Below are 19,187 nucleotides of genomic sequence, written 5' to 3' on the forward strand. Positions count from 1 at the left end.
CATTGGGTCATAGGGAAGGGGTTGGCTCCTGGTTAAGACCTCCTTAGTAAGGCTTTCCATAAGAGGCAAAAATAAAAAGCCAGAATTCTAGTCACAAATAAACTCCCTCAAGATATCTTAAGGTAAAACTCTGTTACAGATTGTGTATACAGTGTCATGTTGGCTTATAATAATAATAATAATAATATTAATAATAATAATAATAATTCAGTTGTTCTTCCAAATGTGTTCTATGAACATTCACAGAAAAATTTTAACATTACTCCTTGTGGTGTTTTACCTTCATGGCTGCATCTGTATTGCGCCAAGGGCTTGGCAAAATTTTCAATCTCTGCTTATACACAGACTCTATAAAGACAGGAAACCATGCAGAAGGTAGCATATCAACGTGACATTAGCATCCTCCAAATCTTTGTACTCTATATAATACATACTCCTCGATTGGTTTTAAGCCAGCCCTTCACATGGGGCATGGAGTTAAAAGAAAATTACATAGGTTTTGTGAGCAAAAATATCTTCTTTGTGATGGAGCCTGGAAATTTTGTGGTCAGTACAAAGCCAGAGAATGAGTAATCTTTAGGAAGAGCATCTGCTGATAATAGAAATAGTATTTTACTGGAGGGATTAGTTCAAGGTATGGTGATTTGTGGATATATCTTTATTAGGTGATATAATAATTGAAATGAAGGCAAAATATGTTGAAAGATATTGATTCTTTTTGTTCAAAAGATAGCTTCACTTTGATCATTGCTGTTCACGCTCATTGTTTTAAGACTATGGCATGTGGTACCACTGCTGAAAGTGATACTCCCTGCAGAGAGAGCTGCATGAGCTCCTGCTGTGAAATCAAGCTAGTACATTACAAAACTCTCCTCCCAACAGAAGATATTCTCTCAGAACCTGAACTGACCTGCAGTGTCTCCTAGGGGAAAAAAAAACAACTTTTGAGCAGTCACTACTCTGTCCCTTGTTGTTTCTTCCTATTAGTCTGTGCTGCGAGGTAGAAACCACCTGACCTTTTTATTATCATTATAACAAGGTCCACGATAACAAGTGATAGCTAATATTGCATAGGTCCACTCATACCGACTTGCAGTGGGATTCGTTTTCTTTTAACCTAATTTGGTGGATATGTTTCAATCCTTGACATAGCAGAAGGTCTTGCATTTTCCTTTGATTTCTGGTACAGCTACACAGCGTTGTCAAGGAAACCAGCATCAGTGTTTTCTTTTCTACTGCAAACTAAGACTCAAACATTGCAAGCCTTAAATCACACTCGTTTCATGTAATATGAGAGGTCAAATACTTTGCTAGTATGCACAAAGGCACAAAGCTATTGCTTTTTTATTGCCTATCCTGTCATTAGAGTGAACAACTTTGTACTCAAGGGAGAATGTGTAGATTAAAGCTTTTAAAGTTAAAATAATTCTATAGGATTTATGTCCTGTTGTGATGGCTTGAGGATACAAAGACTGTTTTGCAGAGATAGTTGTACTTCCAATATTTTTGAAATTACACTTGAGCTCTACTGCTAATTTCTGTGTAAGCGGTTTACAAGCACTTATTCTTGTGGTGCAGCCTTCTTGTGACTTGTGCCGCAACAAGAACAATAGGTCATAAATATTTCACTCTGGCTAGCTACCTATTCCAATATTTTCTTTTCTTCTCTTCACTGGAGTTCTGTGGCCCTGTCCCAATTTACACTCTTTCCATCAGCTGAAAATCTGACACCCAACCCTTCATGGCTTTGAAGATGTTTCTAGGTCATCTTCATGAGAGCAAAATGTCATCTCATCATAACACTGTATTGCAACACCACAATGCAGGAACCTTCCTGTAAAGGCTACAATGGCTTACTTTGTTCCTAATTCTTGTTCCTGGCAATCTGGGCTCTTGCTTTAAGATAAACAACCAAAGCTTTGGTTTTCATAATGAGTCTTTTTTTTTAATAGAACTGCTAAAAGAATTCCTCCTTTTCTCATCTGCCATTCCCAAGTTCTGTATTTCCCCTCTTACAGTGTCTGAGCTCAGTAAGCTTCACATAAGGGTAAGGACTTCAAGAAAGTGCTCAGCTTTAGATATTAGCACAGAAACCTGAACCGAAGTCTGGCTAGGTGAAATCCCTTTTGTACACCCCAAACTCTCCTTTTGTGAAACAGTTAATAAAAATATGGGGGCTTTGAATAAGCCTAGAGTCCCAGCTGTGCTCCTCAACAGAAATGTTGCATTTCAGCAGCTGCTGAAATTATTACAACTCTGCTCTACAGAGCCGTGTGGCTTGTGGCACTCAGAATAAACCTAGACATTTTATGGCCTCCGTTTTTTGATGGAGAGTCCAGATAAACATGTCTTAATTGTCCTACATGAAACATCAGTCTTCAGAATTTACTGAGCCATGAAATTTTAAGAGAAGAAGCAGACAACATCCATCTTCAATTCTCATCCCCCCTTTGACCTAAAATAAATTATTTGTTGACTTCTTTTTTTAGGGCTTGATTTGGAAGCTAACAAAAATTTTGCCATTTGCTTTAATGGGAGAGGACTAGTCACCTCCTGAATACTGATTAATAATTTAATAAATAACTAATCTAATGAAAATATCCAATCTTAATGAGACTATTTAAACTTCAAAAACCTATGATTATTTCTGAATGGGGGCCTTCTTTAGCTAAGTAGCAGATTGTATAAAGAATCTGCCTGCATCTCCTTTGCTTGTTATTGCTGGAGTAAACGTAACTACTTCATTTACAATATATTTTCAGTTTTTATATTCACACTACTGGGTCTAAATTATGTTAAATCAGGGAAATTTATATATTTAATTTTCTGTATTTTACAACTTTCAATATTAATCTCTTTTGTCTTTTAAGTTTTAAAATATAATTTTTCATTACAAGCACTTAACATTTTCTACGTGTACCATACTCTCCTATCCAATGATGTTCAGAAATTGGGTATGTGAAAAATAAGAGCATATTAGAACTTTGCCAGAGGACTTGGAGAATGTAACATTTGCCTGAGCGTTCTGCATGTATTGTGGCTGTACTTTTCTGAAGCACTCTGCTGAAGTAATCAGTGTGGATGAGTCCCACGGAGTTGTTTTTGTCTTATTGGATCGAAGGATTGTTTCCATAGAGAAAAGTACTGGACACAATGAGTTAGGAGTAACTGTTTATTGACAAACTGGCACATTTCCTGCAGAGCTCACATTTTCAAGAAAATAAAGCACCATAAGATCTCCAATATTCACATTCTCCCTTGAGCACAAAGTTTTCACTACAATGATACCGACAGATCTCTGTTGGTCACTGGGATCTGGCAACCCATGTTTGAATGTGTCATATGTGCACTTGAACAGGCAGGTGTACAGACCTGATCAAGCTCAAATGCAGGAGAAAACATCAGAGTGGCAGACCTCTGGCCTGTAGAATCACTCAAGCCAAACAGCACCTTTCTTGTGATTCAGACTGATTTGGGTAAGTAAAGGCCAAATGCTGGATTGTGTTTCCCTGCTCAAGTAAGGTTAGCTTGTTCTTCAGGAAGACAATAATGACCACATGAAAAATGGCTATTTTCAGGATCATTTGCACTATTTACTGGCTGATTAGGAAGGAGCAGAACTGGCCAGGGCAATTTTGCTTGCATCTGACAGAAAATGAAATAAAACCACCCACACAGATGGGGATTTGTGTGAAGACATTTAGAGGTTCATCCGTCACTATCAAATTATGTCTGAACTACAGGTTTCCTAATGCAGGTTAATGGAGTCCCATTTCAAACTGGACTACTTTAACATTCAGGGCTGTCCTTAGGATTTATAGGGCCCTACACAGTACAATTAAACTGGTTTCCCTATTCCAGTTGGCAGCTGAGTTCCTGTGACATGCTCAGGAGCACAGCTTGTCTGGTCGCTCAGGAGCACAGCTTGTCTGGTCACTCAGGAGCAATTGAAATGCCACCCAGTTGATTAGCAGAGCACTCACAGCTAGGTTTTGTTTTATCAGTTGTGCACATTTGCACATGCCCCAGTGCACATAAAATTTATTCTGCAGATGGATGGAAAAATCTGCACCTGGATAGAAAAAATTAGAGGGAACATTGCCCAGTGATGCCTCAAATTTTGGGTGCCCTGTGAAGCAGCATGTTCCACATGTGGGTACAGACAGCCATGTCAGCATGTACTAGAAAACTTTTACTGCATGAAAAGCCACAGAAGCCACTTAATGTGTAACACAGTGGTGCACATTAGAATTTACATCCTTACTGGTGCTTTCTAAGGTACCTGATAGACATACTCAGAAAAGTATGTGTGTGTGGCTAACTAATATGCAGTCATGAAATGATGAACAGTGACATTTCAGGGTATTTAGAATGAAGGCTGAAAAATGTATTTCAGCAAAATGTAAGGCTGATGCTGATGGGAAGAGTTGATTGACTTCTATGGAATATATTTTTGAGACTATTTGGGGGTTTTAGCTCTGTCTTCCTCCTGAATGATACCAAAGTTTCTAATGAAGTTACATTGCTTTTGGGCCAGGATTTTGAGTCAAGGAGCTTTCTTTGGGACATAGTCGTTATTGTATATGAATTTATCTGTGTACTGTTGCTTCCAACCTATAGAGCTTACTTCTCTTCTAATACCTTCAGGTAAAATTACACCATAAGAGCTGCAGCAATTCTTATAAAGATGGCTTATAGGTTTCTCTGCAACCAACAAGCATAGTGAATTCTCACTCTCAAAACAGTAGTTTTACTCTGATACCGGGGAAATGGAACAAAAAGAGGGATTTGGAGAGAAAAGGACATGTTTAGCATAATACAGCACTAAGTGCATTCTTCATTCTTAGGCTATGTCTACACTAGCCCTCGGGGCCTTTTGAAAGGGGGATGCTAATGAGACACTTTGGCAGATTTTAATGAGGCGCTGCTATGAATATGCAGCACCTCATTAGCATAATGCCAGCCAGAGTGATTCGAAAGTGCCGCTTTCAAATCGCACGCTGTTCATGTAGATGGGGTCCTTTTTTGAAAACCCCTTTTTCCTAAAACCAAATAGAAAGAAGGGGCTTCGAAGTCCGGGAGGTCCTTTCGAAAGGCCCCCGTCTACACCGGTGTCGCACGATTCAAAAGCCTCATTAGCCTCTTCCTTTCGAAAGGTGGGGGCTAGTGTAGACATAGCCTTATACCAAGGTAAGACAAAACAAATTCAGGTGAAATTTATTTTTCAGACTTCAGGGAATTCCTAATGTTGTGCAGTAACCACAATAGATCTGGAGCCACCAGAATAGTGGCTGGAATTTTGAGTAGGACTTGGTAAATAATAGGAAAATACGGGGAGGTGGGCATGTATGTATTTCATTTAAAATGTTAGCAATTTTGAACAAATTGCCAATGACTATAATTTGATCTCGTCTAATTTTGACATGTATCTCACGTCTCATAATTAAATGTATTTTGAACCAAGTAGTGTCTTGAATAGGGAGGTGAAGGTGATCCATAAGAGGCCTTTGTTGACAAAGTTATAATCATTTGTTAATAAGCAACCAGAACTACTCTAGTAGTAGGTCGTCCATCGTGTCTGACGATGACGTCTTGAACTACTTGAAGCACCTTATAAAAGGTGGGGAAAAAAACCAAATAGATTTTGCCTCAGGAAGCTTTTTGTCTAATTAGACAGGGACAGAGGAAGAGACACCTACAGACTAGTCAAGATAGCGTTTGTGATGTTTCCCAATGATAAGAGATTGAACTGCGAGAGGTACAAAAGACATCAAGAATTCTGAGCACCTTGCTATCCACCTGTCCTTAGCGGGAGGAAGCTTTGTTTCTTCTCCCCAGGGGTCACCTCCCTCACTGCACAAGCCACAGGCAATACAAGCAGTCCACTCAGCCTATGCAGGCTGTTACTTTACAGATGCTCCAACCCTGGAGCCATCCAGGCATTCCCCTGGAGTGCCCAGCCCCTGAATCCACCACCAGACAGTCCCACAATTCCCAGATCTCTGTTCTCAAAGGAGCAGTATGTCAAGTTACTATAGCTTTAGGAGTCTGACTAGAGTCTCCAGGGCACGTAAGCTGACAGGAGGAGGAGGCAGCAGCTAATTTTATGGTAGAAGAATAGGCTGACCTGAGTTAAGAGGCTCTGTATGTATGTTAACTATCTAATAAAGACTGCTGTTAAGTTACTTGTAATCACGTATTAGTATGACTAGTGTTTTCTATTCTATTCAAGGAGTCCAACACATAGTATAACTAGTGTGGAAACTGATAAAAAGAACTGGAAGATGTTGAAAAGAATTCTGAGGTAAAAGTTTCAGGAGCAAAAAATGAATTTGAATGAAAGACGATGAATCAATAGTTTTCATATTTCTAAAAATGTCAAGAAACATTCAGAAAATTGAAAAAGGGCTTACACAAGAATTTAGTATTTTGAGGGCATGAGGATCTCCTAGTAAAGAAGATGAGCTAAATGTTTTCATGCACTGAAGCAATTCCATTATATAGTTTGAGCTTTACACTAGAGAACAATAGTAACTTGAGAAATACTGATTTACAAAAAGAAAACAAAATTTTTGAAAGATTTTCAGTTTTGCTCAAGAAATCAAGTGGCAGAAGAGGCTTTAGAATCATTTGCAGCAGATCTAGGCTGGGTCTACATGTGCCCCTTCCTTTCGAAAGGGGCATGTTAATGAGCAGGTTTAAAATGTGCTAATGAGGCGCTGCAGTGAATATGGAGCACCTCATTAGCATAATGGCGGCCGTGGCGATTCGAAAGGGCGGCTTTTTGAATCGTGCACCGCCCGTGGAGGAGGTACCTTCTGAAAGGACCCCCCAGTTTTCGAAACCCCTTCTTCCGATTACCAGATGGTTCTGAGCATTTAAAGGAGTCGTCTTTGGGGCTGGTCCTAACTCTGAGAATGTCTTTTATAACATGTTCAGCCCTAATGGTGTATCACAGTCAAAAATCTGGATATGTCCTATGACAAGATATAATGCATGTCATTTGATATACTACTAGCGTACAGTATATGCCATAAAATGCAGCAGGTCCCATTGCATTGGTTGGGAAGCTAAAAACTTGGATTAACTGTTGTGAACCTGGCTCATCAGCACAAATGTGACTCTGATTTGTGTAATTTTAGCCCATTAGGATGACATACAGTACAAATTTAGTTTCTTCCATTCGATAGCTGGAGCAAAACATCTTACCTAAAGAGAGGTTCTGCTGAGACATCTTCTAGGCTAGGGGAACGGTCCACAAAGAAAAACAATAATTTGTCTATGGCAAAATGGACAGGGTATGGAACTGGCTGGCTGGGGAAGAGCCAGGGATGTGAACAACAAGTCCATGGAATACAAGGAAGGATTGAACAAGATTCTGGTGTAGAATGAGGGTGGTAGCAGTACCTCTTGATTAGGGCTAGATTTCATTCCCCTTCACGTCTGAGTGGGTTACCCACATGCAGCCTCCCTCATCCGACTGCATGTGAATCGTGGATATCTTTGTGGCCAAAGTTCATCCTTTCTGGAAATTGTAATGAGACAGATGTGGCATTTTCTACTTGTTTGGCGGAAGAAGACTCACTCCCTGCTGCTGGGGAGAAAAGCCTTATCAGTCTTGGATTTCATTCCTGATAGTGTCCCTATTACAGCTGTCTTTTGGATTGCACTAGCGGTAAGCGGACACAACTGGAGATGCATTGTGCTAGGCATTTACGAACACGTAGTGAGAGACTCTATTCTCCAGATTTCTTAGAGTCTTAGACAGAGCTTTCTACCCCACTCCAGCCAAGCCACAGCTGGGGCTGCCAAGGTGGCAGTACTCAGTACCGGCACGTATTGGCCCAAAAAAGCATTGGTCTTAGACAAGACAAATAGTCAGAAGGGAAGGTGATTCACCAAAAGATAAAGTGATGTGTAGAAGATCAGATGGGGCTAGACTCACAAAGGAACTTTGGCATGGCAATACTGAGTGTCCCCCTGCATAATTTTAGATGCCTAGAAAAAACACCTGTTAGTCACATAGGCTCCTTATATACTGCATGGGCAATGCAGATACCTTTTAGTGGGAGTAATAAAAGCTAGCATGCTGGGCAGTTCCTCCCTCCAGGTAGCCAGTGGGAGACATTAAGCTGAGGGGGTCTACAACTGCCCCTCTCTTGGTGATAGATGACAATGAAATGAATTAGAGCAGGACTGAAGATCTTTGACTTTCCGAGTGCGTGCTGCAAGCACTAGTTATAGTCTTTTGCCCGTTTTCCTTCTGCAGCTCCCCAGTGATTCTCTTATAATTTATTCAAAGAGCAACAGCTTCAACAGGAGAGTCTGAGGGAGTCCCATATCAGTCCCACATCTCATGGGCCAGTGGTTGGGTCCCTCACCTAGGAAGTGGCAGATTCCAGTTCAAAGCTCTTCTTCCTTTCAAAGGGAATGAGATAGGACCTGGGGGTCTTCCTACATTCCAGGAGAGTGGCATAACCGTGGGGCCATTTTTGTGTAAACTCACCAATAATGGCAAGGCCAGAATCAGGTGACCAAACCCCCCTCTGAATTGTACAGGTGCAGGGCTGCAATGCACAGGTGCAGGGGCAGAAACCTAGGCACCTAAAAGAAGATGTTACTGCAATATGTGTAGGCACTGATTTTATTCACTGAAAGGATTCAGGGACAAAGATTGAGCAGGAATTTTATGAATCCCAGACAGATCTGATGCTGGGATGTAGGATGTGGCAGCTAAGTACCTCGGGAGTTACAGAATTCTAACCCTTAGGAGCTCAGTGGCAGAATTAAAATTAAAACCCAGCTCCCCAGTGCTTTGTTCACTAGATCATGCAATGCCAACACTGAACAAAGACTGTCTAAACTGCTGTTTCAACATGTGAAAAGGCTCTTTAAAGGCTTTTCTGGGGATGGGCGGGTGGGGGGGGTTTATGCATTGTAGAAGTAAATACTGCTTTTTAAATTAACAGTCGTGTGATATGAGCAAATCTCTAAGTCGTTTCTACATGTGCCCCTTCCTCTGGAAGCGGCATGTTCATGAGTGGCCCAGAAGATAACTTGCCCATGCCTCATTAGCATACGGCCACATGATTTGGAGTCCAGAGGCAGCTCTTCCAGACTCCAAAATAGCCATGTAGACGCGCGGCCTGTGGGGATCTCCCAGGAGGAAACCCTCCACCCTGAAGGCCCGTTTTCCTCAAAATTTTGTCTACATGGCTCCTTTGGAGTCCGGAAGAGCTTCTTCTGGACTCTGAATCACAGGGCCCATATGCTAATGAGGCACAGGAAATTGACACTGGGCCTCATTATCATGCCGCTTCCAGAGGAGGGGGCATGTGTAGAAGCTGTCTAATACATGGGGAGGTGACACTGGTTAGGAGGTCTTGCTGTGGGCAGAGGATGTATAATTATTTATCTCCAGGTTTCTAGTACTTTCCTCTGATGCATCTTTTGCTGGCCACTCTGAAACAGAATCCTGGGCTGGAGGGGCCACTAGTCTGACCTAATATGGCTATTCTTATAGTTATGTTCCACACTGCTCATTTTAGCTCTTTGCTGAAATGATTAGGATGAAGGCCCAGGGGTGAGGATAGTTAGTGAATTGTGATTATTCTTGATTATACAGATTGCAGAAACAACTACTTCATTTTGCATTTTAGAGCTGGGCTCCAATATCCCTACTGTGCACTTTTTAAGGACCTGTTAATTGATGACATACAAAGTTACAAATTCATAAGCTTACCAAGTGTTCTTGTAGGGTAGGCTTACTGAAGTGTTGTTGCATTGCTTGTGCTGAGTACAACTCTTTCAATTCACTGTCATGTTTTAAGAGAAAGGTATTGCTCTTTATCTCCAACAAATGCATAATGCATTTTCTCAAAATAATCTGATCACTAAGGTTCTTAGTAAAGTGAGGTATTTTAATAACATAGTTTTTCAGGCATAAGGGGCTGGTAACAGACCGGGTTTTTGCCAGCAGAGGCATGTCTGCATGGCCTTTGCGACAGTGAAATCTCATTTGCAAATAGGTTGCCATTTCTAGAAACCTCATTAGCATAGTACTGATGGCAGCAGCACTGTGCTATGTGCCCATGTAGATGTGGCCAAATTTGCAAACTTGGTAGCTAAATACAATATTATGGAAATAAACTTTTGTGGGTTAAGGCTTTTGGCCCAAGTGATGGTTGTGGGAAACCCTGAATGCACTTAGGGTGTGACAAGATGCAGAGAACCGTACCTTTAATATGTTGCATAAATACAATCTTTCAGGTCTTGAGGTACAGGATAGGACAAGTGTGTGGTTCTCTAAACAGCTTATCAAAATATCTCTATAGTCAGCAAGCTTGTAAACCACTCTCTAGAAAATGGAACTGCATCCCAGAATACTTCAGAAAACCCATCTTTCACCACTTGTTGAATAAAACCAGCATAATGATTAAGCAGTCTCCATAAAGTAACATAAAAAAGGCATTTCGATTCTGCTTCCTTTGTCCAGTAGCCATCCCCCACAAGTACTATGCATTTCCTGTACATTTCCCAGCTGGGGAAAGGAACTGATTAACTAGGTGCTATCATAGTCTTACCTTCCCTCAGTGGACCTAGGCAGATTGTTTAGATTCTTATTTCCGTGACGATTCATGATGGTTTAGTTTGTAATTACAACTATGACAAAAATAAGACCGGTGAGCTTTGGTGACAACTTCTTTTAGCTTTTGAAGGAAGATTCTGTCTTCATAACATAGACAAAGCATAAAGCTTGAACAAGAAGCAATATGCAGTGTTAACGAAGAATATGAAAACTTTGTGGCATGGACGAATAACAAAATGTTCTCTTCCTTTTTCAGAGGTTTTGGTATGGGGGCATAAAATCTACAGTGTATATTGTCTCTATGCATATATTTACTCCATTACACTTTTTAATGATTGATTTTTTGGGCGAGGTTACAAAATCTTGCTTTCATTTCTTTGTGCCTTTGAATGCACATCACAATGCATTGTGTTATGAACTTTATAAACTTGGTACATGGTCTTATTGCACCCTCTAGTGGCTAGTAATCCTCATTCTCAAAAGAAACCTGCACAACAGTCAAAGGACAGACATGGAAACTTAAATTCATAACTGCTGGCAAAAACCCCCTCTGTCACCAGCCCCTTATACCTAAAAAACTATGCTATTAAAATACGTCACTTTACTAAGAACCTTAGTGATCAGATTATTTTGAGAAAGCTAGTCACTAAAAATCCTGGTCTTAACTTGTAACTGATGTGGTAAGCCCAAAGGTGCTGGGGCTCAATTCTGGCACAAATTGCGCATGGGTTCTAATAAAGACACTGGCTTTATAGCATATTACATCATTCTGTAGCCACTAACTCCCTTCCCCTATGTCCTAGGGCTGCAGGTCACTTTCCCTTGGGCCCCTAGAGTGTGTGCTAACAGCTTTTTCTAAATTACCCATTGGCCCTTGTATTTAGCTCTAACATTGAGCAGCTTTCCCAGGTCGAGCTCCAAAACTTGTCTCTCATCAGCACAAATTGATCTGATAAAAGTTAATACCACACCCACCTGGTCTCTCTCAGTTCAGTTGTAATGTTCTAGTGGATTTGTTAAAATTAAGAATCAGTTTAACAACACAAGGGTATAAATGTCCCGAGTGGTTCTAAATCACTCATCATGGCATTTGTGTTTTGATTTGCCTTCCTTCTCCTGTGTTGGGTGGCTGGGTGTGGGTGTGACAAAGACACGTTTTGCTCAAACCATAAAGGAGAGAGGATTAAGAGATGCCTGTGAAGGTTGTACAAGTTGAACCTCTCTAATCTGGCACCCTCAGGACCTGACTGGTGCCGAACGAGGGAATTTACTGAACCATGGAAGGTCAATACTGTCTAGCACATTACCAACACTTCCACAGCTTACTGGGCTCTTAGAAGACATTTAGGGGTAAATAGCAGCACAGAACACTGAGAGCCAGGCATGGTGGCTGTAAACAAACTTTATGGGACCAAAGGGAACTTGGCCACACCCAGGATAAGTGGCTATCTGGCTAATTAAAATCATGCCAGACTACAGATGTTGCTAGACGAGAGAGTGCCAGATTAGAGAGGTTCTGCCTGTAACAGAAATTTCCACAAAACATAAAGCATCTTTGGTATAAACAGTGACTTTAATGGTAGTATGGCAGGAATGGATTAGAATAGCTTTGCTGTAGCACTCATTATTTTCCAGCCTCCTTCCATCGCCTGTTTGTTTTCATCCACTTTGTAGGCTTATTTATAGCTCTTCCCTGATGAGCTTACTGCGCTATTACACAGCACTGTGAAATCACAGTTTAAACTCCTGTCCATGCGTAAAACTGGAGCATGTACCATCACCACCAGTACTGACACCCATGAGTGAAACTGTTTTATCAGAGAGGTAGCTGTGTTAGTCTGTATCTTCGAGACCAACAAGCAGTCCTGTGGCACCTTATAGACTAACAGATATTTTGGAGCATAAGCTTTCGTGGGCAAAGACCCACTTCATCAATCTCATGCCACAAGACTTCTGTGTTTTGAAAATGTTTTACATAATACTCATGTCCAAACATGCCTGCCCTTGCCCCTCCCCTCCCTCCACCATTGGTCAATGTAGACTTCTTTTTCTGTTTCTTTGGCCTGTCCTCCTTTCTTTTTTGTCTACCAGCCTCATCAGCACATCCCCACCCCCCTTAGAGCAAATTCATTTTTAGTTGGAGATGGACTTTGAAAGGAGCCCTTCACTTTTAATCCCTTTTTGTCTCTTCCTGCTGACCGCTTCCTCATTCCCTTCCCCAAGGTCTCACCAGTGGCCCTCTTTCTGTTGGCCTTAGGCCTCCCTCATTAGATCAAAAGCCTTCTGTGCTTCAGGCATCAACAGTTCTCCATACTCATAACTTTGAGAGAAGCCTAACTGGCATTTTTGGTTTCTTCACTAATCATTATAGCTGAACATCCAATGTTAAAGAAAGGGCTGTTCGCTGGTCAGTGTTATAAGCTCTTTGGAACAGGGATTATTATTTATTCTCTTTTTACACTGTGCCTAACCAGGGCCCTGACCTGTGCTAAGATGCTATCAGTAAAGTTAAATAAAAGCTGAGGAGTTTCTGTCACCCTTACCCCACTCAGCAAAGGTAATACCTAAATGCCTACACAGCTGCCACTCATTTGTTCTCTCCCCCTCCCCAAGTGGTGGAAGCTTGTGCAGTGGAGTGTCTTGTGTTGGTAGGGTGGTAGGTTTTATTTATTGTTAACTGTTGCTGTCTGTGTATATGAGCACAGGCAAGGTCAAATCAATGTGCTCATGGGTCCCCGTTTGTATTATTTTAGTGGTGCCCACAATGGGTTCAAGACCCACCCTGCCTCACCTGTATATTCAATATATATTTTAAAATAATGTAAAAAATGGACTGGAAACAGCATATAACATTATCTAAATTGTGTTCTCTGTCTGTACAGCTCTAAGGATGAGGGCTCTTGGGTGTGGCTAGGGCTGTGTGGGCTGTGGAAAGCTAGGGCAGATGATTAGGGTGTGGAGGTGAAGGCTGAATGGTAAGGCCAGGGATGATGGACATGAAGCAGAGGCAGGCTGCCCCAGGTCTGAGGATTCCTCCCAGACCTCCAGCAGCCATGCCACAGGCACACCCTGGTAGCCAGGCCTATAAAGGAGGGGATAAAGAGGCCAATTATCCAGAGGCATAGGTGATTTTAAAGTGCCCAGGACCCTGCCTATCAGGAAAAACGTCTCTTGCTTCAAAGATGCTTTTGAATATACCCCAGTCAAGGTAGCAGGGCGGGGAGCAGCAACTGATCATTGGTGGAACCAGGTTCCAGGGATCTGAATATTAGTGAAGCATTGTCCCTACAGGCCCATAATACTCACCACCTCGAAAGATGCCTGGCACTGAAGTGGAAAAATGAGTTGTGTGATACTTCTGATATCCAGGGTGAGTTCATTCTACGCTACAATTTCAGGTCATCACTGGAAAAGAAGTACCATTTCCCCACACCAACTTTATTATTGTTGAGAGTTTTTCATCGTATCATGCACAGTTGTTGACTGTAATCATTGTGCTGAAGTTTTAAAGGGTATTTTAAGTATCACGGGCCCAGCCAATGATGCCTTTTAAAAATAGGGACTAAGACCTTGAACCTGATTTGGCATTCATGCTGTATGAGGCACCTTCCCAAACGCAGAATGATAGTTCTTCGAGTGTCCCCGTGGGTGTTCCACATTAGGTGTCGGGCTCGCCCGGTGCCGCAGATCGGATCTTCCAAGCAGTTTCTGCCGGACCGCGCATGCGCCGGTGCGTGCCGCTCCCTTGCGCGCTCCTGGCCACGTGCGCAATCCGGTCCCCTCCAGTTCCTCTTAACCGCCGTCGGCTGCAGACGGAATCCGACTAGGCTACGGCCAAGTTAGCGTATTCAATGGTTTTAGCTGTTTTTCTTTAAAGTTTTCAAGTTCTTAGTCTATTGTTAAGTTAGTCAGTTGTTATTTTCAAAAAAGAGAAACAACAACAAGCGGGACAGAATTCAGTCCTAGTAACAAGCGGAGCACCGGAGGCCAGGAGCCTAGGGCCATTAGCCCTCCTGCCGCGGCAGGCTATCGGAGAGGGGGAAAACAGCACAGAGAAGGTGCTAAGTACCCCATTAACAACTAAAAGACTCACCGACAATGTCCTCTTCAGAATTCAAGAAATGTGAGTCTTGCCGAGAGGCAATGCCAGCGTGTGATGGGCACAGTCACTGTATAAGGTGCCTGGGGGAGTCCCATGTCACGCAGAAATACTCCTTCTGTGCAAAATTAACAGCCAGAGCAAGGAAGGACAGGGAGATGCGGCTTAAAATGCTGCTTTTCGACAAGGCCCTCCAGCCAGACATGCCGGAGTGGCCACAGCAGGAGGGACCCTCCGGGGCCCATAAAAGGAAAGCCGCCTCCCTCACCCCATCAGCGCAAAAACGGAGGAAAGTCTCCCCAACCCGATCCCTGCCAGCAGCAACAGCGAGCAGGACGGGAGGAGCGCGCAGCCCCCAGCCGCAGCAACAGCTGATCGGCGGCGGCACGGAGAGCCACGTGGAGGCGGCTCAGCCTCCGATAATCAAACAGCCGCCCCGCACCACAGGCAGGGCGGCGGCTAAACAAGCGTCGGTACCGGAGGCACCGCAGGCAGCGGCACCGACCCTCGGGGAACCGGCGGCGCAGAGCGCGCAGGCACGCAGCCTGCAGGCACCGGAGGACACCACCCATGCGGCACCACCCAGGAGCGTGCCAAGCGCGGCGCGGACGGGGCCGAGATCCCCTGCACGTCAGGGGGCGGAGCCACCCCCTCAAGGGAGGGGGAAGGCTGCACAGAAAACAAGGCACCGCAGCCCCTCTCCAGACAGGGCTGCAGAGTTGCTTTCTCTCAGCCCTCCGCTCATGCTGCAGACTCCAACTAGAAGGCAGGGGTCCCCCCTAGCCTACCCGGAGCCCCCGTCTCCATTTTTACAACCAGCCTCGCCCTGGCTGGGACCCCCTTCACCCTTCTTGGGGTTTGAGCCACTGGAATACTATCACAAATCGCTCTCTCCAGTGTCCCAGGTCTCTCAACGATCTCGCTCCCCCAGAAGCAGAGGGTATGCACCAAGGGAGTGGTCCAGGTCACCTTCCCAAGAACAGTGCCCATGCTGCCATGGTCGTCCCTATCACGCGGGGCATAGACACCACCGGCAGTCTACCAGGGAAAGATCCCCACAGACGGTCCCGTATCCCCGAGGGCAATCGTGAACGGGGACAGAGACTCAAGTATCTCAGGGGGAACTGGTTATGGAACCCCGAGATTTTCCCTTGCAAGCTTCCAGCGAGCGGATGTACCATTCCCAACAGGAACCGGAAGGGTCCAGAGAGGCGTATCCTAGTGGTTCCTCGCTCTCCTCCCCGGACGAGGCTACGGCCCGGGGGGACGTCCATCCTCCGGACGATCTCAAACAGTTTCAAGAGCTGTTTAAAAGGGTGGCCTTCATGCAAGGCATCCAGACAGCAGAGGTGCAAGAGAAACACCATAAGCTCCTCAAAAATCTGAGACCTCCGGCCTCCTCCAAAATAGTAATACCGCTTGACGAAGCAATCTTGGAGTCTGCCACTATGATATGGCAGACCCCTGCGACTATTCCGTCTGTCCACAAGAGAGCGGACAAGAAATACTTTGTGCCGGCGAAGGGCATGGAGTTCCTGTTCAGCCACCCACAACCAAATTCCTTGGTGGTAGAGTCGTCACAACAAAGATCAAAGACATCTCAATTCAAGACAGGGGGAACGGACAAAGATGCCAAGAAGCTAGAGCTGTTCGGCAGAAAGGTCTACTCCTCCTCCACACTACTGTTGCGAATGGCAAATTACACAGCGCATCTAGCGAACCACAAGTTTGACACACAGATCCAGGGCTGCGCCATCACTACCATCGCACAAGGTCATCCGAAGCGGTTATTCCACCATTGCCTCTGACCATTCTACGACCAGTGGCAAAGGATCACCACAGATAAATGGGTGCTGGAGATCATAGCCACGGGGTACGCCATCCCCTTCCAGTCGCTCCCACCGCCACGACCTCCACCCAGGCCCCATCTTCAGGAGGCCTCCCACGTAGCGAGGCTCAAGCAGGAGGTAGACCATCTCATGCTCATAGGGGCAGTGGAAAGAGTGCCGGAGCAACTGCAAGGGAAAGGGTTCTACTCGAGGTACTTCCTCATAGAGAAAAAGACAGGAGGCTGGAGGCCCATCTTAGATCTTCGAGGCCTCAACCGGTACCTGCGCAAACAACGCTTTCGGATGATCACAATCGCCTCCATCCTTACGGCACTAGACGATGGAGATTGGCTCGCAGCCCTCGACTTACAAGACGCGTATTTTCACATAACTATCCATCCGGCTCACCGACGATTCCTCCAGTTCATGGTAGGCAAAGAACATTTTCAATACAAGGTCCTACTGTCTGGCCTCTCCTCGGCCCCCAGAGTCTTCACCAAGACCTTGGCAGTGGTGTCAGCCTACCTGCACAGACAGGGGGTATTTATATTCCTGTATCTGGATGACTGCCTACTCAAAGGGGCCTTGAAGGAGGAGGTACTACGCATGATACGCGTCACAGCAGGCACGTTCTCTTCGCTCGGCCTGGTTATCAATCTGGCAAAATCAAAGATAGAGCCCACACAGGACATAGAGTTCATAGGGGCACGCATAAATTCTATTACAGCGAGAGTGTATCTACCAGAGACACGCTTTCGGGCCATCGGGTCCCTCGTGCAAGTCATCACCTTCAGCCCTACGGTGCCGGTTCTGACGTGCTTACAGCTGCTGGGCCACATGGCAGCAGCGACGTTCGTAGTACAGAACGCCAGGTTACACATGCGCAGCATGCAGCACTGGCTGGCGAGCGTATACAAACCGGCAGCACACACCGTTCACAGGGTGGTGTCGCCCACAACAGAGGTGCACAAATCCCTGCAATGGTGGGTAAACCCCAAGAACTTGCTAACAGGGGTACCCTTCCACCAACCACAAATATCGGTTTTTCTTACTACAGATGCCTCCCTCATAGGGTGGGGAGCACACATGGGCGAAGAGGTGACGCAAGGGCTGTGGTCCTCCACGGAGCAGTCACTGCACATAAATATACTGGAGCTCAGAGCAGCGTTCAATGCCTGCAGACACTTTCGAGACCATATACAAGGCAAAGGAGTCGGGATCAGTACAGACAATACCTCCACCATGTTTTATATAAATCGGCAAGGAGGAGCTCGGTCCCGTGCCTTATGTGCGGAAGCAGTCCGGTTATGGAACTGGTGCATCGCCAACAATATAATCTTGAAAGCCTCGTACTTACCAGGCGCTCACAATGTGAAGGCAGACCAGCTGAGCAGGCGTTTCGCACTCACGCACGAGTGGCAGATCCGTCCCGATCTGCTACGACCGATTTTTCACGCATGGGGTTTTCCCCAGATAGACCTGTTTGCCACTCAACACAACAAGAAGTGCCCACGATTCTGCTCCAGGGCAGGACTGGGACGGGGGTCCCTGGGGGACGCATTTGCGATCTCCTGGAGGGGCCCCCTGCTTTACGCTTTTCCTCCGACAGTGCTGATCCACAAAGTCTTGCAGAAAGCCAGGAGGGAAGGAGCCCGAATGATCCTGATAGTCCCAACGTGGGATCGACAGCAACGGTTCCCCCTACTCCTGTCGGACCGTCCACCGATGCCCCTTCCGGTGGTGCCGGATCTGCTCACGCAAGCCCAGGGGTCCATAGTGCATCCGCACCCCCAAGGCCTGCGACTACAAGCGTGGTTAATCCATGGCTCAGCTCCCTAGAGAGCACATGTACGGAGGAAGTGCAACAAGTCCTAGAAAGTAGCAGGAGGACTTCCACCAGGAAGACCTACAAGCAGAAATGGACTCGCTTCACGGCATGGTGTTCTACCAAACAGCTAGCCCCCCTTTCGGTGCCTATACCTGTAATATTAGAGTATCTACTGGACCTCAAGAGAGGAGGACTCTCACTATCCTCGTTAAAGGTCCACCTTGCCGCCATTTCGGCGCTCAGACACGAAGAGGAAGGGCACACGGTGTTCGCCCATCCCATGGTTACCAGGTTCCTCAAAGGGTTGGTAAACCTATACCCCCCTCGGAAACCGCTTCCACCTTCGTGGAACTTGGACCTGGTGCTTAATGTGCTAATGAGACCACCGTTCGAGCCTTTGGCCACAGTTTCCCTCCGCCTCCTTACGATAAAGACGACCTTTATTCTCGCAATCACGTCAGCTCGCAGGGTGAGCGAGCTTGCGGCAGTTATGGCAACGCCACCCTGCACTGTTTTTTCCAAGGAGGTGGTAACCATACGGCTGCATCCAGCCTTTGTTCCTAAAGTTTCTTCTGAGTTTCACATTAACGAACCTATTGTTTTACCCTCGTTTTATCCAAAGCCTCATAACTCTAACAAAGAGGCGCGCCTACACCTCCTGGACGTGAGGAGGGCGCTAGCCTTCTATATAGACAGGACCAAGTCCTTCCGGAAAACGGATAGACTCCTAGTCTCTCTCGCTCCCAAATCGAAAGGAGAAGGTCTCTCTTCGCAGAGAATCTCGAAGCACATCGTATCCTGCATAAAAATGTGCTACGAACTCAAAAAGACTCCTTTACTGGC

The 19,187-nt window shown here is 45.1% G+C and overlaps 1 protein-coding gene across 7 annotated transcripts in view; it reads left to right on the forward strand.

The window, feature by feature from the left end:
- The window catches only part of MARCHF1 (membrane associated ring-CH-type finger 1), a 553,572-nt gene that overhangs the window by 512,184 nt on the left and 22,201 nt on the right, over nucleotides 1-19,187 (forward strand). The gene's annotated exons all lie outside the window — the stretch shown is intronic.

Source organism: Carettochelys insculpta, chromosome 4 (assembly GCF_033958435.1).
Source record: "Carettochelys insculpta isolate YL-2023 chromosome 4, ASM3395843v1, whole genome shotgun sequence".
In the NCBI taxonomy this organism is placed as follows: domain Eukaryota; kingdom Metazoa; phylum Chordata; order Testudines; family Carettochelyidae; genus Carettochelys; species Carettochelys insculpta.